This window comes from Urocampus carinirostris, chromosome 2 (assembly GCF_059441175.1).
Source record: "Urocampus carinirostris isolate Australia breed hairy pipefish chromosome 2, RoL_Ucar_1.0, whole genome shotgun sequence".
Taxonomy (NCBI): domain Eukaryota; kingdom Metazoa; phylum Chordata; class Actinopteri; order Syngnathiformes; family Syngnathidae; genus Urocampus; species Urocampus carinirostris.
This window is the reverse complement of record NC_142350.1, coordinates 6,062,563-6,069,269: the sequence shown is the minus strand read 5'-3', so window position 1 is coordinate 6,069,269 and position 6,707 is coordinate 6,062,563.

The following is a 6,707-nucleotide window of genomic DNA, read 5'->3' as shown; positions in this document are numbered from 1 at the left end:
AGGCTGCTCGCCTCCTGGCACACTCCGCGGCAGGAAATAGAGCCGAGAAACATCATTTGACCAGTGCATCCTATTTAAATTAGACAATTCCAGTCATGCATCAATATGTAATGAGTGGAAAACGACATTAAACATAAAAAAAAAAGATTAACTATTTTACTTTTATTCCACTCATGTTTGTGGATAATCATTTTTAATACACTGGACACTTGTTTATCACAAGGTTTAGGATATGTAGGAACACAAAAGGACTAACCAACAAAAACATGAAAGGGAGACAATACCAAGTAGTGCTAACTGAACAAAACACGAAATGTGAGGATGCAGAGAACATACTCACACGTGGATAGAACTACATATCGTTATGACAACAACCATCTGCAACAGAACAAAACATGAAAATAAGACAACACAGGCTATGTACTCCAAATGGATGAAACAATAACAAGAATGGTAAGACGGTGAGATCGTGAAACATAATACAGGCACACTAACTAGAGCTAAATGAGCAAAACATGATAGGCAGACAAAACATGAAACATTCCTCTACGTTGACAGAACAACAATGAGCGTGACCTGACAATGATACCATGAAATAAAATACAAGCACATTAACAAGCCCTAACTGAACAAAATATGAAAGAGGAACGACACAAGAAACATTCTGGCACTTGGACAGAACAACAACGAGACTCCCAAGATGACAAGACCATGAAATATAATGGAGGTACACTCAATAGCTCTAACTGAACAAAAAATGAAAAATTTAAAATGCAGGTTATGTATTCACACGTGCTTGAAACAATAATGTGCATGCCATGCTGATAAGACCATGTTCACTAACTAACTCTAACTGAACAAAAAATGAAAGAAAGACAACACGGGATATATTGGAATACCAGCAAGTTGTAACTGAACAATACCAAGAGTGCCACAATGACAAAACCATATGTTATGTTTTAGGTTTTTGTTTGTGTTTTGTGCTCCGAGTTAGCTGTTAGGGACGTAACATCTAGCCTAGAGAATCTAATTTCCCTATCCATTAGATTAGATAACTGTCTGAGAGAGATGGGGAGATGTCAGCCCGTTTTTTTCCCTTCAGCCCCTACGCCCAAGGCCAGGGCAGCCCATAAGGCTTTGCTCGCCACCGCTTCGTCAGGCTGTGTGCGGGGATAAACCTATGTAGATCAACCATATGACACTGTTTGCAGGTGAGTGCTGCCATCATCCCAGGGAGGGGTCATGTATTTACTGTCGACAGACAGGCCATACTTTCCCCAATCAGTCCAAAAGACCAGACTCGCCAGCTTTGGAGGGGGCTCTGGTGAGCAGTACACCGACCAAGCCCTCAACTAGATATGTGCTTCTGCCAGGTACTCTTTCTGCTGACTCATTTACCTTTCCTGTTCAAGCCCTGGTGGATTCTGGCATAGACTACAACTTTATTGGCACTCATTTTTTTTCCCAGTCTAAAATTTCCTTTCTTTCCACTGTCTAAACCCAAGACTGTTTTTGCTCTTGACGGCTGAGTGCTCTCTAGAGTCACTCACTGTACCCAACCCTTGTCTCTCTGTGTCTCCGGCAACTATTTTAAATCTTTTTCCCTTTTTGTTGTTCTGTCACTGTGTTCTCTGCTCATTCTAGGCCCCCCCATGGCTCCCGCTCCACTATCTGCACATTAATTGGTCCACTCAGTCCGTCTTCAATTGGAGTGTATTTTGTCTCCAATTCATTATACTCTCTTCCTCTGTTTCCTCTCCTAATCCACCCAAATCCATAGATTTATCCTCTGGTCCGACAGATGATTGCAAGATCAATCTAATTCCAGTCGCTCCCTTACCGTCAAGTAAACTTTACAACCTATCCAAACCTGGGCAGGAAGCCATGGAGACCTACATTGCTGACAGCCTGGCTGCGGGTCTTATCCATCCATCCTGCTCTCCTGTGGGGTCAGGATTGTTTCTTTGTTCATAAGGATAAGACTCTGCGGCCATGTATCGATTATAGGGGCCTAACATAAGCACTGTCAAAAAAACAGAGTGGGAGATGAATGAAAACAACATTCAATACCCTATTGGGACATTTAGATTAGCTGGTCATGCCCTTCAATTTAACAAATGTCCCTGCCGTTTTCCAGTGTCTCATTAGTGAAGTGTTGCGGGATATTTTAGGTTGTTTTGTGTTTGTGTACATTGACGATATTTGATTTTTTTCCAAGGGGGAGGAGGAGAACATGCAGCACGTTCGGTTTGTCCTCCAGTGGTTCCTTGAGAACAGACTATTTGTTAAGGTTGAGAAATGCAAATTTTATGTGTCGTTTTATCATAGAACAAGGACAGATTAAGGCAGATCCAACTATGGTTCAGGCTGTGGTTGATTGGCTCACTCGGTGAAACCCTAAACAACTTCAGAGGTTTCTTGGTTTTGCTAATTTCTATTGCTGTTAAATTCGTAACTCCACTAGGACTGTTTCCCCATTTACTAAACTCACTTCTATCAAGACATTGTTGTAATGGTCAGCCAAAGCCGAACCTGCCTTCTGTAAATTGAAAGGTCTATTTTGTTCCACTCCTGTCCTCACAAATCCTTCTGTGCAGTTCATCGTGGAGGTGGACGCTTCCGATGTGGGCGTTGGTGCCGTCCTATCGCAGCGCTCTGGTTGTTACCAAAAAACACATCCATTCGGGTTGTTCTCTCGTCAAATATCCCCCGCTGAACGAAGCTATGATATGGGGAATGGGGACTGTTTGGCAGTGGTCCTGGCGGTTCGGGAGTGGAGGGATTGGCTGGAGGGATTTCTGAGCCTTTCGTCGTCTGGTCTGACCATAAGAACCTATCCTACTTCCACTCCCCTTGTCGGCTTAACTCCCGCCAGGGTCGGTAGGCCTTGTTCCTGGGTCGTTACCAGTTCACCCTTACCTATCGTGTTTATCAAGAGGTCTGTCTAGGAGGCCCAGCAGAACCATCCTATTCCGCTGAAGTGCCCAGTGTTGCGTCTGTTAGTCCCTCCCATCACTCGGTCCAAGGTCTTCCAGTGGGGGCACAGCTCAAAGCTTGCCTGCCATTCTGGGTTCCAACTGACTTTGAGCCTTTTCCAACAGCGCTTCTGGTCCATGGCTGCCAACATCAAGGAGTTCGTCCAGGCCTGCTCTGTCTGTACGAAGGAACGTCCTCCCATTGTACACCTGCCGGTCTGCTGAGGCTTCTTCCTATTCCACATCATCCATGGTCCCACGTCGCGGCGGACTTCCTCACGGCCCTACCCCCGTCGGAGGAGAACACTGTGGTTCTCACAATTGTCGACCGGTTCTCCAAGTCTTTCCATTTTGTTTCTCTGGTGAAACTTCCATCTGCCCTTGTAACTGCCAACTTACTGGTACAGCATGTTTTCATGCTTCACGGCCTTCCAGTGGACAAAGTCTCTGATCGCGGACCACAGTTCACCTCCTGGGTATGGAGAGCCTTCTACCGAACTGTGTGAGCCACTTCCAATATGTTCTCTGGTTTGCACCTACAGACCAACGGCCAGACACAGTGTGCCACAGTCCGCTGCATTGCTACAGACCATACTGCCTCCTGGACCATTCACCTCCCCTGGATTGAGTACTCCTACAGCATTCTGTTGTCATAGGCAACGGGGATGTCTCCCCTTCAAGGCAGCCAAAGGTTAACAGCCCCGGATGTTCCCGGGTCAGGAGAGATCTGTGCCCCCTTCCCTCCATCCAGGGACACTCAAGGGCTTGTTGTGTGTGGCATAAAGGTCCCTCCTTCTTTTATTTTGGACCCGTCTTTAATTTTCGTTTTTTTATTCTGCTCACCCTGACGAGCCAGGGGCGCCAGGTGGGGCCCATTGAGGAGGGAAAGTGGTCAGGGTACTATTATGTTGGTTTTTGTTAGTGTTTTGTGCTCCTCTCTGTTTTCTTGCAGGTAATGTGTGGGAGGAGGCGTGGCTGGCTGCTCCTCGGATGAGACACACATGCCTCTAATCAGCTCATCAACCAACTAAAAAGCTTGGCCTTCGAAGCAGGATTCAGTGGTGAATTCTGTTCTGATGATATTTTAATTCCCAGCCTTGGACAGCAGTTCTTCGCAAGATTTTCTTCCGTGAATTTTATTCTTATTTCATGCTCCTTGTTTCCCCAAATCTGTCAGGAGGACCAGAACAGAGCAGGAGACCCCAGAGCGATCGTTACAAGTCTTTATTTGGGGAAGCGTACAGGGTTAGCGGGAGACGCGATGACCGTCGAACGTCAGCAGCAACGCCGGGGAGACAACTTCGGGACACGTAGCCAATCGTAGCGTGGGACGGAAGCAGGTCGTGTTTACCGGGACTGGAGAGAAGATCGTAGCGTGGAACGGAAGCAGGTCGGATCGGAGGCAGACAGGCAGAATCAGGTAAGCAAGAAGGCACAGGTAATCGGGAGAGTCATACGGGGTACAGAAGTAATCCTCACACGAAGAGTTCTCGGCGTAGCGTGCTTAAAAAGGGAACATCAACCAATCAGGTAGCGCATTCCAGCGCGCCAGATGATTACCCCAGGTGGCTCCACTCAGGTAATCATGACAAAATCTGGTCCCTTTCATATTGGCTTCCTGATCCCGGCCAGCTCGTTCCCTGCTGCCTGCCACCAAACATGTAATAAACTCGGTAAAACTGCTTCAGTCTCACATCTCTGAATTGGTGGTCCAACAATTTAGAAAACATAAAATCATGAAATATAATGAAGGCACACTGACTAACTCTGAGTGACAGAAACATGAAAATTAAACAACACAGGATACATGGAAACACTATAAAACTAACTGAACAAAAAGTAAAAAGAGGATACAAAGTATGTGCTGGAACACTGACGAACTGAAAGAAACAAAAACAAGAAGGGATGATAACTCAGGATGTGTTGAAACACTGACTAACTCTAACTGAACAGAACATGAAAGGAAAACCGGACGGAGGAATTATACCTACACTTTGAAAGAACCATAACGTGAGTGCCATGATGGCAGATTTAATTTAGCTTTATTTATTTATATTATGTTTTTTTCTTGCATCGTTAAGATTTACTTTTTTATAGAATATACTTATATAAACCCCAACGACTAATGAGAGTCTTATTAATGTGTGAGAGGGGATCAATAATGGCCCCCACCATGATTGTAGCGTGGCCTAATTTCTCTTCTGTCTGCGATGCCGCCGCCGCTTCATCAATCACTGCACTGTGCAGGAAATCGAGCATGAGAATTGTCCTTTTATTATTATGTCATTGGCGGTCGGCTTGGAGTAGAAAAAAAAACAATCATAGGATGATATTAAAAGCTTAATTTTTTTGTGTCTAATTAAAAAAAAACAGGAACAAAATAACAAGTGGTCCCAAAAAGTCCAAACAAGAGCTAGAATAATGAGCTGCAGGTGGACGCACTCCACCCACTCCCTCCAAGTTTGCGCCTAGGGGGAAAGGGAATACAAGATCCTGTCACTAATGATGTAATTACAACGCTGAGATAGAAAATAACGAGTTATTGTAATCGAAGGCTACGACATTATTTTCAATCAGCATTTCTGTCAACATTTTACAGAACTTTATGATCCAAGGGGGCTTTATGCTTTACAGTCTATAGGAATCACAATTAATCATAAACATCCCAAATTAAAAACCCCAAAAATCACTACGGTTAAACGCTAGCTATATTAATTAAAAAGTGAGCTTAATAGCATAATAAAAATATGTCATTTTTTATGAACCGTCAAGGTTACATATACAGATGCTGAATTGACAAACAATTAGCTGACCTTTGATGACAGCTCATATTAAATGGGAAATGCCGATATAACATACATTTTTATTATAAATTCATTATTTTTGAATTTTAACATAATTTGGTCTTTTGAGACGGTTGTCAAGACTCCAGGGGTGCTACTGATGACAAACTTGTTCTTTTATACCTTTTTTAGGGTTTTTTATTTGAACCCTAATATAATTTGATCTTTTGAGCCAGATACCAAAACTTTAGGAGTGCGACTGACGACAATTGAAGCCTAAGTAAGGTTTTTTTTATAGGATTTTATATTTGAACACTAACATAATTTGTTCCTTTATGTCAGGTCATGTTCATTTGTATAACCAATAATCACAATAAGTTTCCAAGGCCTGTACAGACAATAAACAGATGGGATTTACATAAAATGTAGGTAATAACAGCATGTCTGGTTGACAGCTTCCTGTGGTCAACAGCATTCATACAGTATTGAAAATAAATGTGTTTTAAGCCTAGATTCAAACACTTCCACTGAAGTTGAGATGAAATCTGATAGGGCAGAACATTCCACAGCACCAGGGCCTAAATGGAGAATGCTCTTAAACCTGCGGATCTCTTCATAGCTCTTGGGATCACTAGTAGGCCAGCATTTTCCGAGTGAAAGCTCCAAACAGGAACATAGGGGGAAATTAAATTTGAAAAATATGAGGGGGCAAGTCTATGCATTCTTTTGTATAATACCAATAGAACTTAAATATCACAACCTAAATTGATAGACAATGTGGTTCAGCCAAAATCCAGGTAATGTGATCAAACTATCTTGTCTTAGTTAAAAGCCTCCTAGCAGCATTTTCTAGCAGCTTCGGCCTCTTGATGCTAGACTTCAAGCCCGACTTCAGGGGAGTTAATGACGACAACAGAAATCTAACTGGGTTTTCGTTTTGATTTGTATG